At 50.5% G+C, this 22,665-nt stretch overlaps 15 non-coding genes and 2 pseudogenes across 15 annotated transcripts; all 17 read right to left on the bottom strand.

Annotated features, from left to right (window-relative positions):
- Positions 1-1,818: 1,818 nt before the first annotated feature.
- On the bottom strand, positions 1,819-1,937 carry LOC124597330. Its single transcript, XR_006978500.1, has one exon. It is a non-coding gene; the product is annotated as a 5S ribosomal RNA (ribosomal RNA).
- Positions 1,938-2,913: 976 nt separating this feature from the next.
- Positions 2,914-3,032, bottom strand: LOC124597328. The gene has a single exon (XR_006978498.1). It is a non-coding gene; the product is annotated as a 5S ribosomal RNA (ribosomal RNA).
- A 981-nt stretch (positions 3,033-4,013) lies between these two features.
- On the bottom strand, positions 4,014-4,132 carry LOC124597327. Its single transcript, XR_006978497.1, has one exon. It is a non-coding gene; the product is annotated as a 5S ribosomal RNA (ribosomal RNA).
- A 981-nt stretch (positions 4,133-5,113) lies between these two features.
- Positions 5,114-5,232, bottom strand: LOC124597325. The gene has a single exon (XR_006978496.1). It is a non-coding gene; the product is annotated as a 5S ribosomal RNA (ribosomal RNA).
- A 981-nt stretch (positions 5,233-6,213) lies between these two features.
- On the bottom strand, positions 6,214-6,332 carry LOC124597324. Its single transcript, XR_006978495.1, has one exon. It is a non-coding gene; the product is annotated as a 5S ribosomal RNA (ribosomal RNA).
- Positions 6,333-7,308: 976 nt separating this feature from the next.
- On the bottom strand, positions 7,309-7,427 carry LOC124597323. Its single transcript, XR_006978494.1, has one exon. It is a non-coding gene; the product is annotated as a 5S ribosomal RNA (ribosomal RNA).
- Positions 7,428-8,403: 976 nt separating this feature from the next.
- On the bottom strand, positions 8,404-8,522 carry LOC124597322. Its single transcript, XR_006978493.1, has one exon. It is a non-coding gene; the product is annotated as a 5S ribosomal RNA (ribosomal RNA).
- Positions 8,523-9,493: 971 nt separating this feature from the next.
- On the bottom strand, positions 9,494-9,612 carry LOC124597321. The gene has a single exon (XR_006978492.1). It is a non-coding gene; the product is annotated as a 5S ribosomal RNA (ribosomal RNA).
- A 981-nt stretch (positions 9,613-10,593) lies between these two features.
- LOC124597320 lies at positions 10,594-10,712 on the bottom strand. The gene has a single exon (XR_006978491.1). It is a non-coding gene; the product is annotated as a 5S ribosomal RNA (ribosomal RNA).
- Positions 10,713-11,693: 981 nt separating this feature from the next.
- Positions 11,694-11,812, bottom strand: LOC124597319. The gene has a single exon (XR_006978490.1). It is a non-coding gene; the product is annotated as a 5S ribosomal RNA (ribosomal RNA).
- A 976-nt stretch (positions 11,813-12,788) lies between these two features.
- Positions 12,789-12,907, bottom strand: LOC124597318. Its single transcript, XR_006978489.1, has one exon. It is a non-coding gene; the product is annotated as a 5S ribosomal RNA (ribosomal RNA).
- Positions 12,908-13,888: 981 nt separating this feature from the next.
- Positions 13,889-14,007, bottom strand: LOC124597316. The gene has a single exon (XR_006978487.1). It is a non-coding gene; the product is annotated as a 5S ribosomal RNA (ribosomal RNA).
- Positions 14,008-14,988: 981 nt separating this feature from the next.
- On the bottom strand, positions 14,989-15,107 carry LOC124597315. The gene has a single exon (XR_006978486.1). It is a non-coding gene; the product is annotated as a 5S ribosomal RNA (ribosomal RNA).
- Positions 15,108-16,088: 981 nt separating this feature from the next.
- LOC124597314 lies at positions 16,089-16,207 on the bottom strand. Its single transcript, XR_006978485.1, has one exon. It is a non-coding gene; the product is annotated as a 5S ribosomal RNA (ribosomal RNA).
- Positions 16,208-17,183: 976 nt separating this feature from the next.
- On the bottom strand, positions 17,184-17,302 carry LOC124597313. Its single transcript, XR_006978484.1, has one exon. It is a non-coding gene; the product is annotated as a 5S ribosomal RNA (ribosomal RNA).
- Positions 17,303-18,283: 981 nt separating this feature from the next.
- Positions 18,284-18,402, bottom strand: LOC124597035 (annotated as a pseudogene).
- Positions 18,403-18,547: 145 nt separating this feature from the next.
- LOC124597024 lies at positions 18,548-18,666 on the bottom strand (annotated as a pseudogene).
- Between the last annotated feature and the right edge of the window lie 3,999 nt (positions 18,667-22,665).

Below are 22,665 nucleotides of genomic sequence, written 5' to 3'. Positions count from 1 at the left end.
ATAGGCGGTGACGTATTTCAGAAATCAACTGCCGATTCGTACTGTTTTGTCGTTTTCAAAGTCTCCTTGGCAAACTTGGTTAGCACATTCTCCCTCAAACTGAGTTAATTACTGCATTTTCGTACCATTACAGTAGTTCAAAATGCTTCAGGAAGCATCTTTGTCACAACAGAAATGTAGTTTGAAAATTGGGCTGGCGACATAATAACAAAACAAAAAGAAAGGAAAGGAGCCAACACACCTTTTCTTTTAAGTTTTTTAATTACTGCATTTTCTTACCATTACAGTAGTTTAAAAGGGTTAAGGAAGCATCTTTGTCACAACAGAAAGGTACACTCCTGGAAATGGAAAAAAGAACACATTGACACCGGTGTGTCAGACCCACCATACTTGCTCCGGACACTGCGAGAGGGCTGTACAAGCAATGATCACACGCACGGCACAGCGGACACACCAGGAACCGCAGTGTTGGCCGTCGAATGGCGCTAGCTGCGCAGCATTTGTGCACCGCCGCCGTCAGTGTCAGTCAGTTTGCCGTGGCATACGGAGCTCCATCGCAGTCTTTAACACTGGTAGCATGCCGCGACAGCGTGGACGTGAACCGTATGTGCAGTTGACGGACTTTGAGCGAGAGCGTATAGTGGGCATGTGGGAGGCCGGGTGGACGTACCGCCGAATTGCTCAACACGTGGGGCGTGAGGTCTCCACAGTACATCGATGTTGTCGCCAGTGGTCGGCGGAAGGTGCACGTGCCCGTCGACCTGGGACCCGACCGCAGCGACGCACGGATGCACGCCAAGACCGTAGGATCCTACGCAGTGCCGTAGGGGACCGCACCGCCACTTCCCAGCAAATTAGGGACACTGTTGCTCCTGGGGTATCGGCGAGGACCATTCGCAACCGTCTCCATGAAGCTGGGCTACGGTCCCGCACACCGTTAGGCCGTCTTCCGCTCACGCCCCAACATCGTGCAGCCCGCCTCCAGTGGTGTCGCGACAGGCGTGAATGGAGGGACGAATGGAGACGTGTCGTCTTCAGCGATGAGAGTCGCTTCTGCCTTGGTGCCAATGATGGTCGTATGCGTGTTTGGCGCCGTGCAGGTGAGCGCCACAATCAGGACTGCATACGACCGAGGCACACAGGGCCAACACCCGGCATCATGGGGTGGGGAGCGATCTCCTACACTGGCCGTACATCACTGGTGATCGTCGAGGGGACACTGAATAGTGCACGGTACATCCAAACCGTCATCGAACCCATCGTTCTACCATTCCTAGACCGGCAAGGGAACTTGCTGTTCCAACAGGACAATGCACGTCCGCATGTATCCCGTGCCACCCAACGTGCTCTAGAAGGTGTAAGTCAACTACCCTGGCCAGCAAGATCTCCGGATCTGTCCCCCATTGAGCATGTTTGGGACTGGATGAAGCGTCGTCTCACGCGGTCTGCACGTCCAGCACGAACGCTGGTCCAACTGAGGCGCCAAGTGGAAATGGCATGGCAAGCCGTTCCACAGGACTACATCCAGCATCTCTACGATCGTCTCCATGGGAGAATAGCAGCCTGCATTGCTGCGAAAGGTGGATATACACTGTACTAGTGCCGACATTGTGCATGCTCTGTTGCCTGTGTCTATGTGCCTGTGGTTCTGTCAGTGTGATCATGTGATGTATCTGACCCCAGGAATGTGTCAATAAAGTTTCCCCTTCCTGGGACAATGAATTCACGGTGTTCTTATTTCAATTTCCAGGAGTGTAGTTTGAAAATTGGGCTGGCAGGGGTAGCGACATAATAACAAAACAAAAAAGAAAGGAAAGGAGCCAACAGCACCCGGGTTTCCCAGGCGGTCACCCATCCAAGTACTAACCGGGCCCGATGATGCTTAACTTCGGTGATCGGACGAGAACCGGTGTATTCACCATGGTATGGCCGTTGGCACTAGTGTAATGTAGGAGGACGGCAGAATTCGCGTTCGGCTTCTCTCCCAACACACAAAATGTTAGTTTTCCGCCGCATTTGACGAAAGTACTTCCTTCTGCAACAGCCAGTTCCTCGAGGACGGCGCTGGGGGCGCGCCCGGCGTCCCAGCGAGCGACGGCCGAATTAGCGGGCGCACCGCCGCGTGTGTGAGACGCACTGTTGCTCGTTGCACCTCCTGTCATTCGCTGGGCGCGTGCAGCCTTCGACACTAGCGGAGGACGCATCTTGTCCCTGGTGTCCAGCGGAGGGCCTGTGCGGGGTGTGGCAGTGTCGTGCTGGAGGGCGCCACTGGTAGCGATGTGGGCTTCCTCGCCTCGCCTCGCCTCGCCTCGCCTCGCCTCACACCAGGTGTCTGCGTGGTTTGCAATCCCTGTCCCCGTCCCGACTTGTCCCGACTTTGCCCGACTGCCGCTCGCTGCCGCTCGGGTCGTGGTCCATATGACAGCGCAAGCACGTCAAACGTCTGCGGGACGAGACGAGACGAGACTACTAAGGAATAAATTCGTGATTACAAATCAAATTTGGAACTTTACACAAAAATAGGCGGTGACGTATTTCAGAAATCAACTGCCGATTCGTACTGTTTTGTCGTTTTCAAAGTCTCCTTGGCAAACTTGGTTAGCACATTCTCCCTCAAACTGAGTTAATTACTGCATTTTCGTACCATTACAGTAGTTCAAAATGCTTCAGGAAGCATCTTTGTCACAACAGAAATGTAGTTTGAAAATTGGGCTGGCGACATAATAACAAAACAAAAAGAAAGGAAAGGAGCCAACACACCTTTTCTTTTAAGTTTTTTAATTACTGCATTTTCTTACCATTACAGTAGTTTAAAAGGGTTAAGGAAGCATCTTTGTCACAACAGAAAGGTAGTTTGAAAATTGGGCTGGCAGGGGTAGCGACATAATAACAAAACAAAAAAGAAAGGAAAGGAGCCAACAGCACCCGGGTTTCCCAGGCGGTCACCCATCCAAGTACTAACCGGGCCCGATGATGCTTAACTTCGGTGATCGGACGAGAACCGGTGTATTCACCATGGTATGGCCGTTGGCACTAGTGTAATGTAGGAGGACGGCAGAATTCGCGTTCGGCTTCTCTCCCAACACACAAAATGTTAGTTTTCCGCCGCATTTGACGAAAGTACTTCCTTCTGCAACAGCCAGTTCCTCGAGGACGGCGCTGGGGGCGCGCCCGGCGTCCCAGCGAGCGACGGCCGAATTAGCGGGCGCACCGCCGCGTGTGTGAGACGCACTGTTGCTCGTTGCACCTCCTGTCATTCGCTGGGCGCGTGCAGCCTTCGACACTAGCGGAGGACGCATCTTGTCCCTGGTGTCCAGCGGAGGGCCTGTGCGGGGTGTGGCAGTGTCGTGCTGGAGGGCGCCACTGGTAGCGATGTGGGCTTCCTCGCCTCGCCTCGCCTCGCCTCGCCTCGCCTCGCCTCACACCAGGTGTCTGCGTGGTTTGCAATCCCTGTCCCCGTCCCGACTTGTCCCGACTTTGCCCGACTGCCGCTCGCTGCCGCTCGGGTCGTGGTCCATATGACAGCGCAAGCACGTCAAACGTCTGCGGGACGAGACGAGACGAGACTACTAAGGAATAAATTCGTGATTACAAATCAAATTTGGAACTTTACACAAAAATAGGCGGTGACGTATTTCAGAAATCAACTGCCGATTCGTACTGTTTTGTCGTTTTCAAAGTCTCCTTGGCAAACTTGGTTAGCACATTCTCCCTCAAACTGAGTTAATTACTGCATTTTCGTACCATTACAGTAGTTCAAAATGCTTCAGGAAGCATCTTTGTCACAACAGAAATGTAGTTTGAAAATTGGGCTGGCGACATAATAACAAAACAAAAAGAAAGGAAAGGAGCCAACACACCTTTTCTTTTAAGTTTTTTAATTACTGCATTTTCTTACCATTACAGTAGTTTAAAAGGGTTAAGGAAGCATCTTTGTCACAACAGAAAGGTAGTTTGAAAATTGGGCTGGCAGGGGTAGCGACATAATAACAAAACAAAAAAGAAAGGAAAGGAGCCAACAGCACCCGGGTTTCCCAGGCGGTCACCCATCCAAGTACTAACCGGGCCCGATGATGCTTAACTTCGGTGATCGGACGAGAACCGGTGTATTCACCATGGTATGGCCGTTGGCACTAGTGTAATGTAGGAGGACGGCAGAATTCGCGTTCGGCTTCTCTCCCAACACACAAAATGTTAGTTTTCCGCCGCATTTGACGAAAGTACTTCCTTCTGCAACAGCCAGTTCCTCGAGGACGGCGCTGGGGGCGCGCCCGGCGTCCCAGCGAGCGACGGCCGAATTAGCGGGCGCACCGCCGCGTGTGTGAGACGCACTGTTGCTCGTTGCACCTCCTGTCATTCGCTGGGCGCGTGCAGCCTTCGACACTAGCGGAGGACGCATCTTGTCCCTGGTGTCCAGCGGAGGGCCTGTGCGGGGTGTGGCAGTGTCGTGCTGGAGGGCGCCACTGGTAGCGATGTGGGCTTCCTCGCCTCGCCTCGCCTCGCCTCGCCTCGCCTCGCCTCACACCAGGTGTCTGCGTGGTTTGCAATCCCTGTCCCCGTCCCGACTTGTCCCGACTTTGCCCGACTGCCGCTCGCTGCCGCTCGGGTCGTGGTCCATATGACAGCGCAAGCACGTCAAACGTCTGCGGGACGAGACGAGACGAGACTACTAAGGAATAAATTCGTGATTACAAATCAAATTTGGAACTTTACACAAAAATAGGCGGTGACGTATTTCAGAAATCAACTGCCGATTCGTACTGTTTTGTCGTTTTCAAAGTCTCCTTGGCAAACTTGGTTAGCACATTCTCCCTCAAACTGAGTTAATTACTGCATTTTCGTACCATTACAGTAGCTCAAAATGCTTCAGGAAGCATCTTTGTCACAACAGAAATGTAGTTTGAAAATTGGGCTGGCGACATAATAACAAAACAAAAAGAAAGGAAAGGAGCCAACACACCTTTTCTTTTAAGTTTTTTAATTACTGCATTTTCTTACCATTACAGTAGTTTAAAAGGGTTAAGGAAGCATCTTTGTCACAACAGAAAGGTAGTTTGAAAATTGGGCTGGCAGGGGTAGCGACATAATAACAAAACAAAAAAGAAAGGAAAGGAGCCAACAGCACCCGGGTTTCCCAGGCGGTCACCCATCCAAGTACTAACCGGGCCCGATGATGCTTAACTTCGGTGATCGGACGAGAACCGGTGTATTCACCATGGTATGGCCGTTGGCACTAGTGTAATGTAGGAGGACGGCAGAATTCGCGTTCGGCTTCTCTCCCAACACACAAAATGTTAGTTTTCCGCCGCATTTGACGAAAGTACTTCCTTCTGCAACAGCCAGTTCCTCGAGGACGGCGCTGGGGGCGCGCCCGGCGTCCCAGCGAGCGACGGCCGAATTAGCGGGCGCACCGCCGCGTGTGTGAGACGCACTGTTGCTCGTTGCACCTCCTGTCATTCGCTGGGCGCGTGCAGCCTTCGACACTAGCGGAGGACGCATCTTGTCCCTGGTGTCCAGCGGAGGGCCTGTGCGGGGTGTGGCAGTGTCGTGCTGGAGGGCGCCACTGGTAGCGATGTGGGCTTCCTCGCCTCGCCTCGCCTCGCCTCGCCTCGCCTCGCCTCACACCAGGTGTCTGCGTGGTTTGCAATCCCTGTCCCCGTCCCGACTTGTCCCGACTTTGCCCGACTGCCGCTCGCTGCTGCTCGGGTCGTGGTCCATATGACAGCGCAAGCACGTCAAACGTCTGCGGGACGAGACGAGACGAGACTACTAAGGAATAAATTCGTGATTACAAATCAAATTTGGAACTTTACACAAAAATAGGCGGTGACGTATTTCAGAAATCAACTGCCGATTCGTACTGTTTTGTCGTTTTCAAAGTCTCCTTGGCAAACTTGGTTAGCACATTCTCCCTCAAACTGAGTTAATTACTGCATTTTCGTACCATTACAGTAGCTCAAAATGCTTCAGGAAGCATCTTTGTCACAACAGAAATGTAGTTTGAAAATTGGGCTGGCGACATAATAACAAAACAAAAAGAAAGGAAAGGAGCCAACACACCTTTTCTTTTAAGTTTTTTAATTACTGCATTTTCTTACCATTACAGTAGTTTAAAAGGGTTAAGGAAGCATCTTTGTCACAACAGAAAGGTAGTTTGAAAATTGGGCTGGCAGGGGTAGCGACATAATAACAAAACAAAAAAGAAAGGAAAGGAGCCAACAGCACCCGGGTTTCCCAGGCGGTCACCCATCCAAGTACTAACCGGGCCCGATGATGCTTAACTTCGGTGATCGGACGAGAACCGGTGTATTCACCATGGTATGGCCGTTGGCACTAGTGTAATGTAGGAGGACGGCAGAATTCGCGTTCGGCTTCTCTCCCAACACACAAAATGTTAGTTTTCCGCCGCATTTGACGAAAGTACTTCCTTCTGCAACAGCCAGTTCCTCGAGGACGGCGCTGGGGGCGCGCCCGGCGTCCCAGCGAGCGACGGCCGAATTAGCGGGCGCACCGCCGCGTGTGTGAGACGCACTGTTGCTCGTTGCACCTCCTGTCATTCGCTGGGCGCGTGCAGCCTTCGACACTAGCGGAGGACGCATCTTGTCCCTGGTGTCCAGCGGAGGGCCTGTGCGGGGTGTGGCAGTGTCGTGCTGGAGGGCGCCACTGGTAGCGATGTGGGCTTCCTCGCCTCGCCTCGCCTCGCCTCGCCTCGCCTCACACCAGGTGTCTGCGTGGTTTGCAATCCCTGTCCCCGTCCCGACTTGTCCCGACTTTGCCCGACTGCCGCTCGCTGCCGCTCGGGTCGTGGTCCATATGACAGCGCAAGCACGTCAAACGTCTGCGGGACGAGACGAGACGAGACTACTAAGGAATAAATTCGTGATTACAAATCAAATTTGGAACTTTACACAAAAATAGGCGGTGACGTATTTCAGAAATCAACTGCCGATTCGTACTGTTTTGTCGTTTTCAAAGTCTCCTTGGCAAACTTGGTTAGCACATTCTCCCTCAAACTGAGTTAATTACTGCATTTTCGTACCATTACAGTAGTTCAAAATGCTTCAGGAAGCATCTTTGTCACAACAGAAATGTAGTTTGAAAATTGGGCTGGCGACATAATAACAAAACAAAAAGAAAGGAAAGGAGCCAACACACCTTTTCTTTTAAGTTTTTTAATTACTGCATTTTCTTACCATTACAGTAGTTTAAAAGGGTTAAGGAAGCATCTTTGTCACAACAGAAAGGTAGTTTGAAAATTGGGCTGGCAGGGGTAGCGACATAATAACAAAACAAAAAAGAAAGGAAAGGAGCCAACAGCACCCGGGTTTCCCAGGCGGTCACCCATCCAAGTACTAACCGGGCCCGATGATGCTTAACTTCGGTGATCGGACGAGAACCGGTGTATTCACCATGGTATGGCCGTTGGCACTAGTGTAATGTAGGAGGACGGCAGAATTCGCGTTCGGCTTCTCTCCCAACACACAAAATGTTAGTTTTCCGCCGCATTTGACGAAAGTACTTCCTTCTGCAACAGCCAGTTCCTCGAGGACGGCGCTGGGGGCGCGCCCGGCGTCCCAGCGAGCGACGGCCGAATTAGCGGGCGCACCGCCGCGTGTGTGAGACGCACTGTTGCTCGTTGCACCTCCTGTCATTCGCTGGGCGCGTGCAGCCTTCGACACTAGCGGAGGACGCATCTTGTCCCTGGTGTCCAGCGGAGGGCCTGTGCGGGGTGTGGCAGTGTCGTGCTGGAGGGCGCCACTGGTAGCGATGTGGGCTTCCTCGCCTCGCCTCGCCTCGCCTCGCCTCGCCTCACACCAGGTGTCTGCGTGGTTTGCAATCCCTGTCCCCGTCCCGACTTGTCCCGACTTTGCCCGACTGCCGCTCGCTGCCGCTCGGGTCGTGGTCCATATGACAGCGCAAGCACGTCAAACGTCTGCGGGACGAGACGAGACGAGACTACTAAGGAATAAATTCGTGATTACAAATCAAATTTGGAACTTTACACAAAAATAGGCGGTGACGTATTTCAGAAATCAACTGCCGATTCGTACTGTTTTGTCGTTTTCAAAGTCTCCTTGGCAAACTTGGTTAGCACATTCTCCCTCAAACTGAGTTAATTACTGCATTTTCGTACCATTACAGTAGTTCAAAATGCTTCAGGAAGCATCTTTGTCACAACAGAAATGTAGTTTGAAAATTGGGCTGGCGACATAATAACAAAACAAAAAGAAAGGAAAGGAGCCAACACACCTTTTCTTTTAAGTTTTTTAATTACTGCATTTTCTTACCATTACAGTAGTTTAAAAGGGTTAAGGAAGCATCTTTGTCACAACAGAAAGGTAGTTTGAAAATTGGGCTGGCAGGGGTAGCGACATAATAACAAAACAAAAAAGAAAGGAAAGGAGCCAACAGCACCCGGGTTTCCCAGGCGGTCACCCATCCAAGTACTAACCGGGCCCGATGATGCTTAACTTCGGTGATCGGACGAGAACCGGTGTATTCACCATGGTATGGCCGTTGGCACTAGTGTAATGTAGGAGGACGGCAGAATTCGCGTTCGGCTTCTCTCCCAACACACAAAATGTTAGTTTTCCGCCGCATTTGACGAAAGTACTTCCTTCTGCAACAGCCAGTTCCTCGAGGACGGCGCTGGGGGCGCGCCCGGCGTCCCAGCGAGCGACGGCCGAATTAGCGGGCGCACCGCCGCGTGTGTGAGACGCACTGTTGCTCGTTGCACCTCCTGTCATTCGCTGGGCGCGTGCAGCCTTCGACACTAGCGGAGGACGCATCTTGTCCCTGGTGTCCAGCGGAGGGCCTGTGCGGGGTGTGGCAGTGTCGTGCTGGAGGGCGCCACTGGTAGCGATGTGGGCTTCCTCGCCTCGCCTCGCCTCGCCTCGCCTCACACCAGGTGTCTGCGTGGTTTGCAATCCCTGTCCCCGTCCCGACTTGTCCCGACTTTGCCCGACTGCCGCTCGCTGCCGCTCGGGTCGTGGTCCATATGACAGCGCAAGCACGTCAAACGTCTGCGGGACGAGACGAGACGAGACTACTAAGGAATAAATTCGTGATTACAAATCAAATTTGGAACTTTACACAAAAATAGGCGGTGACGTATTTCAGAAATCAACTGCCGATTCGTACTGTTTTGTCGTTTTCAAAGTCTCCTTGGCAAACTTGGTTAGCACATTCTCCCTCAAACTGAGTTAATTACTGCATTTTCGTACCATTACAGTAGTTCAAAATGCTTCAGGAAGCATCTTTGTCACAACAGAAATGTAGTTTGAAAATTGGGCTGGCGACATAATAACAAAACAAAAAGAAAGGAAAGGAGCCAACACACCTTTTCTTTTAAGTTTTTTAATTACTGCATTTTCTTACCATTACAGTAGTTTAAAAGGGTTAAGGAAGCATCTTTGTCACAACAGAAAGGTAGTTTGAAAATTGGGCTGGCAGGGGTAGCGACATAATAACAAAACAAAAAAGAAAGGAAAGGAGCCAACAGCACCCGGGTTTCCCAGGCGGTCACCCATCCAAGTACTAACCGGGCCCGATGATGCTTAACTTCGGTGATCGGACGAGAACCGGTGTATTCACCATGGTATGGCCGTTGGCACTAGTGTAATGTAGGAGGACGGCAGAATTCGCGTTCGGCTTCTCTCCCAACACACAAAATGTTAGTTTTCCGCCGCATTTGACGAAAGTACTTCCTTCTGCAACAGCCAGTTCCTCGAGGACGGCGCTGGGGGCGCGCCCGGCGTCCCAGCGAGCGACGGCCGAATTAGCGGGCGCACCGCCGCGTGTGTGAGACGCACTGTTGCTCGTTGCACCTCCTGTCATTCGCTGGGCGCGTGCAGCCTTCGACACTAGCGGAGGACGCATCTTGTCCCTGGTGTCCAGCGGAGGGCCTGTGCGGGGTGTGGCAGTGTCGTGCTGGAGGGCGCCACTGGTAGCGATGTGGGCTTCCTCGCCTCGCCTCGCCTCGCCTCGCCTCGCCTCGCCTCACACCAGGTGTCTGCGTGGTTTGCAATCCCTGTCCCCGTCCCGACTTGTCCCGACTTTGCCCGACTGCCGCTCGCTGCCGCTCGGGTCGTGGTCCATATGACAGCGCAAGCACGTCAAACGTCTGCGGGACGAGACGAGACGAGACTACTAAGGAATAAATTCGTGATTACAAATCAAATTTGGAACTTTACACAAAAATAGGCGGTGACGCATTTCAGAAATCAACTGCCGATTCGTACTGTTTTGTCGTTTTCAAAGTCTCCTTGGCAAACTTGGTTAGCACATTCTCCCTCAAACTGAGTTAATTACTGCATTTTCGTACCATTACAGTAGCTCAAAATGCTTCAGGAAGCATCTTTGTCACAACAGAAATGTAGTTTGAAAATTGGGCTGGCGACATAATAACAAAACAAAAAGAAAGGAAAGGAGCCAACACACCTTTTCTTTTAAGTTTTTTAATTACTGCATTTTCTTACCATTACAGTAGTTTAAAAGGGTTAAGGAAGCATCTTTGTCACAACAGAAAGGTAGTTTGAAAATTGGGCTGGCAGGGGTAGCGACATAATAACAAAACAAAAAAGAAAGGAAAGGAGCCAACAGCACCCGGGTTTCCCAGGCGGTCACCCATCCAAGTACTAACCGGGCCCGATGATGCTTAACTTCGGTGATCGGACGAGAACCGGTGTATTCACCATGGTATGGCCGTTGGCACTAGTGTAATGTAGGAGGACGGCAGAATTCGCGTTCGGCTTCTCTCCCAACACACAAAATGTTAGTTTTCCGCCGCATTTGACGAAAGTACTTCCTTCTGCAACAGCCAGTTCCTCGAGGACGGCGCTGGGGGCGCGCCCGGCGTCCCAGCGAGCGACGGCCGAATTAGCGGGCGCACCGCCGCGTGTGTGAGACGCACTGTTGCTCGTTGCACCTCCTGTCATTCGCTGGGCGCGTGCAGCCTTCGACACTAGCGGAGGACGCATCTTGTCCCTGGTGTCCAGCGGAGGGCCTGTGCGGGGTGTGGCAGTGTCGTGCTGGAGGGCGCCACTGGTAGCGATGTGGGCTTCCTCGCCTCGCCTCGCCTCGCCTCGCCTCGCCTCGCCTCACACCAGGTGTCTGCGTGGTTTGCAATCCCTGTCCCCGTCCCGACTTGTCCCGACTTTGCCCGACTGCCGCTCGCTGCCGCTCGGGTCGTGGTCCATATGACAGCGCAAGCACGTCAAACGTCTGCGGGACGAGACGAGACGAGACTACTAAGGAATAAATTCGTGATTACAAATCAAATTTGGAACTTTACACAAAAATAGGCGGTGACGTATTTCAGAAATCAACTGCCGATTCGTACTGTTTTGTCGTTTTCAAAGTCTCCTTGGCAAACTTGGTTAGCACATTCTCCCTCAAACTGAGTTAATTACTGCATTTTCGTACCATTACAGTAGTTCAAAATGCTTCAGGAAGCATCTTTGTCACAACAGAAATGTAGTTTGAAAATTGGGCTGGCGACATAATAACAAAACAAAAAGAAAGGAAAGGAGCCAACACACCTTTTCTTTTAAGTTTTTTAATTACTGCATTTTCTTACCATTACAGTAGTTTAAAAGGGTTAAGGAAGCATCTTTGTCACAACAGAAAGGTAGTTTGAAAATTGGGCTGGCAGGGGTAGCGACATAATAACAAAACAAAAAAGAAAGGAAAGGAGCCAACAGCACCCGGGTTTCCCAGGCGGTCACCCATCCAAGTACTAACCGGGCCCGATGATGCTTAACTTCGGTGATCGGACGAGAACCGGTGTATTCACCATGGTATGGCCGTTGGCACTAGTGTAATGTAGGAGGACGGCAGAATTCGCGTTCGGCTTCTCTCCCAACACACAAAATGTTAGTTTTCCGCCGCATTTGACGAAAGTACTTCCTTCTGCAACAGCCAGTTCCTCGAGGACGGCGCTGGGGGCGCGCCCGGCGTCCCAGCGAGCGACGGCCGAATTAGCGGGCGCACCGCCGCGTGTGTGAGACGCACTGTTGCTCGTTGCACCTCCTGTCATTCGCTGGGCGCGTGCAGCCTTCGACACTAGCGGAGGACGCATCTTGTCCCTGGTGTCCAGCGGAGGGCCTGTGCGGGGTGTGGCAGTGTCGTGCTGGAGGGCGCCACTGGTAGCGATGTGGGCTTCCTCGCCTCGCCTCGCCTCGCCTCGCCTCGCCTCACACCAGGTGTCTGCGTGGTTTGCAATCCCTGTCCCCGTCCCGACTTGTCCCGACTTTGCCCGACTGCCGCTCGCTGCCGCTCGGGTCGTGGTCCATATGACAGCGCAAGCACGTCAAACGTCTGCGGGACGAGACGAGACGAGACTACTAAGGAATAAATTCGTGATTACAAATCAAATTTGGAACTTTACACAAAAATAGGCGGTGACGTATTTCAGAAATCAACTGCCGATTCGTACTGTTTTGTCGTTTTCAAAGTCTCCTTGGCAAACTTGGTTAGCACATTCTCCCTCAAACTGAGTTAATTACTGCATTTTCGTACCATTACAGTAGTTCAAAATGCTTCAGGAAGCATCTTTGTCACAACAGAAATGTAGTTTGAAAATTGGGCTGGCGACATAATAACAAAACAAAAAGAAAGGAAAGGAGCCAACACACCTTTTCTTTTAAGTTTTTTAATTACTGCATTTTCTTACCATTACAGTAGTTTAAAAGGGTTAAGGAAGCATCTTTGTCACAACAGAAAGGTAGTTTGAAAATTGGGCTGGCAGGGGTAGCGACATAATAACAAAACAAAAAAGAAAGGAAAGGAGCCAACAGCACCCGGGTTTCCCAGGCGGTCACCCATCCAAGTACTAACCGGGCCCGATGATGCTTAACTTCGGTGATCGGACGAGAACCGGTGTATTCACCATGGTATGGCCGTTGGCACTAGTGTAATGTAGGAGGACGGCAGAATTCGCGTTCGGCTTCTCTCCCAACACACAAAATGTTAGTTTTCCGCCGCATTTGACGAAAGTACTTCCTTCTGCAACAGCCAGTTCCTCGAGGACGGCGCTGGGGGCGCGCCCGGCGTCCCAGCGAGCGACGGCCGAATTAGCGGGCGCACCGCCGCGTGTGTGAGACGCACTGTTGCTCGTTGCACCTCCTGTCATTCGCTGGGCGCGTGCAGCCTTCGACACTAGCGGAGGACGCATCTTGTCCCTGGTGTCCAGCGGAGGGCCTGTGCGGGGTGTGGCAGTGTCGTGCTGGAGGGCGCCACTGGTAGCGATGTGGGCTTCCTCGCCTCGCCTCGCCTCGCCTCGCCTCGCCTCGCCTCACACCAGGTGTCTGCGTGGTTTGCAATCCCTGTCCCCGTCCCGACTTGTCCCGACTTTGCCCGACTGCCGCTCGCTGCCGCTCGGGTCGTGGTCCATATGACAGCGCAAGCACGTCAAACGTCTGCGGGACGAGACGAGACGAGACTACTAAGGAATAAATTCGTGATTACAAATCAAATTTGGAACTTTACACAAAAATAGGCGGTGACGTATTTCAGAAATCAACTGCCGATTCGTACTGTTTTGTCGTTTTCAAAGTCTCCTTGGCAAACTTGGTTAGCACATTCTCCCTCAAACTGAGTTAATTACTGCATTTTCGTACCATTACAGTAGTTCAAAATGCTTCAGGAAGCATCTTTGTCACAACAGAAATGTAGTTTGAAAATTGGGCTGGCGACATAATAACAAAACAAAAAGAAAGGAAAGGAGCCAACACACCTTTTCTTTTAAGTTTTTTAATTACTGCATTTTCTTACCATTACAGTAGTTTAAAAGGGTTAAGGAAGCATCTTTGTCACAACAGAAAGGTAGTTTGAAAATTGGGCTGGCAGGGGTAGCGACATAATAACAAAACAAAAAAGAAAGGAAAGGAGCCAACAGCACCCGGGTTTCCCAGGCGGTCACCCATCCAAGTACTAACCGGGCCCGATGATGCTTAACTTCGGTGATCGGACGAGAACCGGTGTATTCACCATGGTATGGCCGTTGGCACTAGTGTAATGTAGGAGGACGGCAGAATTCGCGTTCGGCTTCTCTCCCAACACACAAAATGTTAGTTTTCCGCCGCATTTGACGAAAGTACTTCCTTCTGCAACAGCCAGTTCCTCGAGGACGGCGCTGGGGGCGCGCCCGGCGTCCCAGCGAGCGACGGCCGAATTAGCGGGCGCACCGCCGCGTGTGTGAGACGCACTGTTGCTCGTTGCACCTCCTGTCATTCGCTGGGCGCGTGCAGCCTTCGACACTAGCGGAGGACGCATCTTGTCCCTGGTGTCCAGCGGAGGGCCTGTGCGGGGTGTGGCAGTGTCGTGCTGGAGGGCGCCACTGGTAGCGATGTGGGCTTCCTCGCCTCGCCTCGCCTCGCCTCGCCTCGCCTCGCCTCACACCAGGTGTCTGCGTGGTTTGCAATCCCTGTCCCCGTCCCGACTTGTCCCGACTTTGCCCGACTGCCGCTCGCTGCCGCTCGGGTCGTGGTCCATATGACAGCGCAAGCACGTCAAACGTCTGCGGGACGAGACGAGACGAGACTACTAAGGAATAAATTCGTGATTACAAATCAAATTTGGAACTTTACACAAAAATAGGCGGTGACGTATTTCAGAAATCAACTGCCGATTCGTACTGTTTTGTCGTTTTCAAAGTCTCCTTGGCAAACTTGGTTAGCACATTCTCCCTCAAACTGAGTTAATTACTGCATTTTCGTACCATTACAGTAGTTCAAAATGCTTCAGGAAGCATCTTTGTCACAACAGAAATGTAGTTTGAAAATTGGGCTGGCGACATAATAACAAAACAAAAAGAAAGGAAAGGAGCCAACACACCTTTTCTTTTAAGTTTTTTAATTACTGCATTTTCTTACCATTACAGTAGTTTAAAAGGGTTAAGGAAGCATCTTTGTCACAACAGAAAGGTAGTTTGAAAATTGGGCTGGCAGGGGTAGCGACATAATAACAAAACAAAAAAGAAAGGAAAGGAGCCAACAGCACCCGGGTTTCCCAGGCGGTCACCCATCCAAGTACTAACCGGGCCCGATGATGCTTAACTTCGGTGATCGGACGAGAACCGGTGTATTCACCATGGTATGGCCGTTGGCACTAGTGTAATGTAGGAGGACGGCAGAATTCGCGTTCGGCTTCTCTCCCAACACACAAAATGTTAGTTTTCCGCCGCATTTGACGAAAGTACTTCCTTCTGCAACAGCCAGTTCCTCGAGGACGGCGCTGGGGGCGCGCCCGGCGTCCCAGCGAGCGACGGCCGAATTAGCGGGCGCACCGCCGCGTGTGTGAGACGCACTGTTGCTCGTTGCACCTCCTGTCATTCGCTGGGCGCGTGCAGCCTTCGACACTAGCGGAGGACGCATCTTGTCCCTGGTGTCCAGCGGAGGGCCTGTGCGGGGTGTGGCAGTGTCGTGCTGGAGGGCGCCACTGGTAGCGATGTGGGCTTCCTCGCCTCGCCTCGCCTCGCCTCGCCTCGCCTCGCCTCACACCAGGTGTCTGCGTGGTTTGCAATCCCTGTCCCCGTCCCGACTTGTCCCGACTTTGCCCGACTGCCGCTCGCTGCCGCTCGGGTCGTGGTCCATATGACAGCGCAAGCACGTCAAACGTCTGCGGGACGAGACGAGACGAGACTACTAAGGAATAAATTCGTGATTACAAATCAAATTTGGAACTTTACACAAAAATAGGCGGTGACGTATTTCAGAAATCAACTGCCGATTCGTACTGTTTTGTCGTTTTCAAAGTCTCCTTGGCAAACTTGGTTAGCACATTCTCCCTCAAACTGAGTTAATTACTGCATTTTCGTACCATTACAGTAGTTCAAAATGCTTCAGGAAGCATCTTTGTCACAACAGAAATGTAGTTTGAAAATTGGGCTGGCGACATAATAACAAAACAAAAAGAAAGGAAAGGAGCCAACACACCTTTTCTTTTAAGTTTTTTAATTACTGCATTTTCTTACCATTACAGTAGTTTAAAAGGGTTAAGGAAGCATCTTTGTCACAACAGAAAGGTAGTTTGAAAATTGGGCTGGCAGGGGTAGCGACATAATAACAAAACAAAAAAGAAAGGAAAGGAGCCAACAGCACCCGGGTTTCCCAGGCGGTCACCCATCCAAGTACTAACCGGGCCCGATGATGCTTAACTTCGGTGATCGGACGAGAACCGGTGTATTCACCATGGTATGGCCGTTGGCACTAGTGTAATGTAGGAGGACGGCAGAATTCGCGTTCGGCTTCTCTCCCAACACACAAAATGTTAGTTTTCCGCCGCATTTGACGAAAGTACTTCCTTCTGCAACAGCCAGTTCCTCGAGGACGGCGCTGGGGGCGCGCCCGGCGTCCCAGCGAGCGACGGCCGAATTAGCGGGCGCACCGCCGCGTGTGTGAGACGCACTGTTGCTCGTTGCACCTCCTGTCATTCGCTGGGCGCGTGCAGCCTTCGACACTAGCGGAGGACGCATCTTGTCCCTGGTGTCCAGCGGAGGGCCTGTGCGGGGTGTGGCAGTGTCGTGCTGGAGGGCGCCACTGGTAGCGATGTGGGCTTCCTCGCCTCGCCTCGCCTCGCCTCGCCTCGCCTCACACCAGGTGTCTGCGTGGTTTGCAATCCCTGTCCCCGTCCCGACTTGTCCCGACTTTGCCCGACTGCCGCTCGCTGCCGCTCGGGTCGTGGTCCATATGACAGCGCAAGCACGTCAAACGTCTGCGGGACGAGACGAGACGAGACTACTAAGGAATAAATTCGTGATTACAAATCAAATTTGGAACTTTACACAAAAATAGGCGGTGACGTATTTCAGAAATCAACTGCCGATTCGTACTGTTTTGTCGTTTTCAAAGTCTCCTTGGCAAACTTGGTTAGCACATTCTCCCTCAAACTGAGTTAATTACTGCATTTTCGTACCATTACAGTAGTTCAAAATGCTTCAGGAAGCATCTTTGTCACAACAGAAATGTAGTTTGAAAATTGGGCTGGCGACATAATAACAAAACAAAAAGAAAGGAAAGGAGCCAACACACCTTTTCTTTTAAGTTTTTTAATTACTGCATTTTCTTACCATTACAGTAGTTTAAAAGGGTTAAGGAAGCATCTTTGTCACAACAGAAAGGTAGTTTGAAAATTGGGCTGGCAGGGGTAGCGACATAATAACAAAACAAAAAAGAAAGGAAAGGAGCCAACAGCACCCGGGTTTCCCAGGCGGTCACCCATCCAAGTACTAACCGGGCCCGATGATGCTTAACTTCGGTGATCGGACGAGAACCGGTGTATTCACCATGGTATGGCCGTTGGCACTAGTGTAATGTAGGAGGACGGCAGAATTCGCGTTCGGCTTCTCTCCCAACACACAAAATGTTAGTTTTCCGCCGCATTTGACGAAAGTACTTCCTTCTGCAACAGCCAGTTCCTCGAGGACGGCGCTGGGGGCGCGCCCGGCGTCCCAGCGAGCGACGGCCGAATTAGCGGGCGCACCGCCGCGTGTGTGAGACGCACTGTTGCTCGTTGCACCTCCTGTCATTCGCTGGGCGCGTGCAGCCTTCGACACTAGCGGAGGACGCATCTTGTCCCTGGTGTCCAGCGGAGGGCCTGTGCGGGGTGTGGCAGTGTCGTGCTGGAGGGCGCCACTGGTAGCGATGTGGGCTTCCTCGCCTCGCCTCGCCTCGCCTCGCCTCGCCTCGCCTCACACCAGGTGTCTGCGTGGTTTGCAATCCCTGTCCCCGTCCCGACTTGTCCCGACTTTGCCCGACTGCCGCTCGCTGCCGCTCGGGTCGTGGTCCATATGACAGCGCAAGCACGTCAAACGTCTGCGGGACGAGACGAGACGAGACTACTAAGGAATAAATTCGTGATTACAAATCAAATTTGGAACTTTACACAAAAATAGGCGGTGACGTATTTCAGAAATCAACTGCCGATTCGTACTGTTTTGTCGTTTTCAAAGTCTCCTTGGCAAACTTGGTTAGCACATTCTCCCTCAAACTGAGTTAATTACTGCATTTTCGTACCATTACAGTAGCTCAAAATGCTTCAGGAAGCATCTTTGTCACAACAGAAATGTAGTTTGAAAATTGGGCTGGCGACATAATAACAAAACAAAAAGAAAGGAAAGGAGCCAACACACCTTTTCTTTTAAGTTTTTTAATTACTGCATTTTCTTACCATTACAGTAGTTTAAAAGGGTTAAGGAAGCATCTTTGTCACAACAGAAAGGTAGTTTGAAAATTGGGCTGGCAGGGGTAGCGACATAATAACAAAACAAAAAAGAAAGGAAAGGAGCCAACAGCACCCGGGTTTCCCAGGCGGTCACCCATCCAAGTACTAACCGGGCCCGATGATGCTTAACTTCGGTGATCGGACGAGAACCGGTGTATTCACCATTTTTTTTTTTTTTTTTTTTTTTTTTTTTTGAAAGGTAGTATGAAAAGAGGGCTGGCAGGGGTAGCGATGCAAAAAGGAGAAAATGTAAGGGAGCCAACAGCACCTTTTTTTTTTATTGGGCTGCCAGGGGTAGCGACATAATAACAAAAAAAAAAAAGGGAGCCAACAGCACCCGAGTTTCCCAGGCGGTCACCCATCCAAGTACTAACCGGGCCCAATGATGCTTAACTTCGGTGATCGGACGAGAACCGGTGCAATCATCATTTTTTTTTTTTTTTATTTTTTTTTACCGGTGTATTCACCATTTTTTTTTTTATTACCGGTGTATTCATTATTTTTTTTTTTTTCGTAACAAAAGGGAAATGGGCCTCCAATGTATGAAAAACGAAAACGTGAGAATATCTCCCAGAATACGCAAAAATAAAGAAATAAAAAACGGCTTCACGCCGTAACAACCGGCGGTGACGACGGTCCAAAGGGAACACAAAACATACAAGAGCAACCAAGACTATACAGCCACCGAAAAAGAATAATCAGTGCGAGACACCATAAGGGAAAACTCCATTCACTGTGCAAACGAGAAAAACCGGTAAACACCGGCACCCAAGCCGAACGAGAAAGAACGAGACGTGGCACCAACAAAAACACACTTAAGCACACGGCGGGGTGTAATTACCGTGTACGGGGATCGTTGAATCCGGAAAAACTATGAGGAAAGCGCACACCACGAATTTTTATTTTTTTTAATTTTTTTTTTGTTGATTGTTTTTTTAGTTTTTTGTTTGTTTTTTTTTTTTTTTTTTAGCAACAGAAAACATCGCTGCTTGTGTTGTCTCCAAACCACTGTGAAGTTCTACAGCGACAGAAATTAAAAATGAGTGGAGCACAAGCACGAGGCAAAAGATAACGTCACTATTAAAAACACTGACTATCACTGCCACGAAAACTAAAATCAAACATTATTCAAGAAAGTCGTTTCAAACTCAAATCCGCAATACAAAAGTGCATAAATGTAACAAGGACTGCCACTAAAAGGCCAGAACTAAAAAAAAACATGAAGCAACGAGCTCATCCCGTTGCGTACGAGAGTGAACGGTACAGTGTGCCACAAAAGGAAACGTAAACATTCAATCAAACATCACTCGACACTGTGAGCGAATGTTTACAAAACGTAGGCGCACTAGATGAACTAAAAGTTATGTCCTCATTTGGTGTGTTTTTTTTTTTTGGCAATGATAATCTCAAAAACAACGGAACAATTCAAGCCCCAATCGGCTTGAAACTAACGGAAAGAAAACCAAAAAGCTCGGGACAGAACTAGAAGACAAGCCACGAAAGTACTCAGCGTGGAAAGAAAAATGTTATATATAGATACATATGTAGATGAATGTACATAAACAAAAGTATTAATATATACGTTATTTACGTATGGGCCGCCAATATTGCGTGAGCGTCCCGGCGGCCAATAAACACAGGCGAATTTTGGTATAACCAGATACGTAGACACACACACACACACACACACACACACACACACACACAACACAAACACAAACATTGAGAAAGGCTCAATTCACTTTATTTATCTGACGAAAAATTGCGTCGACATGCTGCATAAGTTACACTCTAAGATTCTGGTACAGAAGAAAAACAGTCCTGCGCATCAAATTAGTGACGTATTAGGAATCCGTTTAAGTCATGTATCCAAGTATCGTTTTACGTTCCATAGAAATACAAATCAAATATTTAGAAAAAAGACATTGTTTGGGAAAACAATGGTGTCATCACAGCAGTTTGTCAAAAGCATAATTTAGAGCAATTGTTAAAAAATTGGCAAAAGTCTGAGTATAGTCATTCCGGGAGTGAATAAGACGATGCTGCGCAGACAGATATTCAAGATAGAGAAAATCATCCGCCAGCTGCAATTGCAGGAGAGCATATACAGTATGTGCAGTGAGCCACGTAGTAGCCGCACGTTTCGTGGCCGGATAAGGTCGAAAATCCGGAATCAGCGCGACGTCCACTGAGAAGCTGGCAGGACTCGTGCGATTGACCAGGGCAAGAAGCTTAACGGCGATGGTCCAAATCGACGCCGATCGCGGACACGAAAATCGGTGTTCGAGTGTGTCGTCGCAGGGGCAATAATCACACAAGCCAGACGGCCGCAAATGAATGCGACACATCTTGTCGTTCGTGGGGAAGGCTCGATTCACGACCTTATACCACAAACTACTAACGTCCGGCGGCAAGTAAGGGGCGTGGATGTTGGCCCACACTGTCCGCCACGCCGATTCAGGAAAACGCAATTCCATCTTATTGCTAGCAGGCCGCCCCCGCAAAGCGGAATACACGCCCCGCGCTGATCTCGTCCGAGGATCGAGGTCGTCAGCACCGAGATAACTCTTGTGCAAGAAAAAGTCCCGAACATAACGCAGGCGGTATGGGATCCCGGTCGGATCGAGTGGAGCCAGCTCAGAGGAGGGACGATAAACACGGAACAAAAGAGTCGTGAGATGCGAGGCATTCTTCTCAATCGTGACACAAGTTCTATTAATCAGTAAAGCAGATGCTTTGGTCACGAAGTGGATCAGGCCAAGCCCACCTCGGTCACGCGGCAAAGTACACGTGAGATAAGCCACTTTAAAAACATCCCCCCGCCACAGAAACCAATAGACCGCCTGCGTTATGGCACGTCCTAGTTCTATCGGGACGTGAAATAGTTGGGCTAAGTACCAGGCCTTGCTGAGTAAGAACGAATTGATCAGCGCGACCCTCTGTGTTAGCGCCAAGGTGCGAGTGGCACTCAAGTGAGCCATCGCACGTATACCATACAGAACAAGACGCCAATTGGAAGCCGCCGTCTGCAAAAGATTAGGTCGAAATCGGACGCCCAAAATTTTATGCTCACGAGTGACCGTAAACCACGGGCGCGAGAAACCGCGTGAAAACGCATGAATCGGTAGAAAGACGGTTTTACGAGGATTAATTTTCGCGCCCGATGCAAGTTCGTATGTGTTTAGAATGGCACGAATAACGTCGAAATCAGAGACCGAGGACACCAACAAACCAAGATCATCGGCATATGCACTGCACACGTATTTGGTACCGCCAAGACGCAAACCCTGACAAGAAGATGCCAATTTCCGCAACAGAGGGTCCAAAGAGATCGCAAATAACGCCATTGATAAAGGGCATCCTTGTTTCACTGAGCATCGTACAGGAACAGGCTCCGAAAAACATCCATTAATGCAAACTCGTGATGACGACGCCGTAAACAAATTAAAGAGCATGTTAATAAAGGTCGCTCCGAAACCAAATTGTTGCAACACCCGCCGTAGATATTGGTGGCCCACCCTATCGAACGCCATAGCAAAATCGATTGACAAAATGCCCAAAGGGTGTCTGTGCGTCGTCGCATACGCAATTGCGTCGCGATACGTCAACACAGCGTCGTAAATCGTGCGTTGTGGCACAGCACAGAATTGGTACTCACTAACCACTTTGCGCATGATCACTTTCAAACGAAGCGCTACACATTTCGTAAATAATTTGTAGTCACCGTTGAGGAGAGTGAGGGGACGTAAGTCACACATTTTACGATTAGCCGGTGTCTTTGGAGCTAGGGTCACTACGCCTTCCAAAAAAGATGGAGGAAGCGACACACCATTTAAGATTTCATTATACATAGTGGTCAGTACAGGACCAAAGAAACACCAAAAGTGAAGATAGAATTCCGGCGGGAAGCCGTCAGCGCCGGGCGATTTGTTCTTCGCACACTGTTTGAGCACGTCACGCACTTCCTCGACAGTGAACGGTTCAGTAAGGTGGAGACGATCGGTGACTGTGAGAACCCGCGGAACGTCAGCAAGGAGATCAGAGACGGCGACATCGTCACTGTCTTTAGCACTAAAAAGATCGACAAAGTGCCGGTGTGCCTCAGCAACAATCTCCGACTGAGTGCTGACGCGCACGCCATCAGCTGTTTCCAGTTCTGTGACGTAACGGCGCGCCGCCCGACGGCGCTCCCGCAAGTAATGAAACAAGGAAGGCGCTTCGTCGTCAAAGGAACCAGGAGCCTGACTCCGCACAACACTACCTTTCAGCGACTTCGTCTTCAGGGCCAAAAGACGGGTTTTAATTTGCCGAATCTGCGCCCACCTGAGACCCGGAGTGTTCGGCTGTAGGCGGATCGCGTCATTGAGACAAGTTTCATAAAACTGCATAGTGGACCTCTCCCAATGAGCAAGCTGTCGACTAAATTCACAGATAGCTTTACGG

This window comes from Schistocerca americana, chromosome 2 (assembly GCF_021461395.2).
Source record: "Schistocerca americana isolate TAMUIC-IGC-003095 chromosome 2, iqSchAmer2.1, whole genome shotgun sequence".
Lineage (NCBI taxonomy): Eukaryota > Metazoa > Arthropoda > Insecta > Orthoptera > Acrididae > Schistocerca > Schistocerca americana.
The sequence above is the reverse complement of the archived record's forward strand: the minus strand, read 5'-3'. Positions and strand labels throughout refer to the sequence as shown.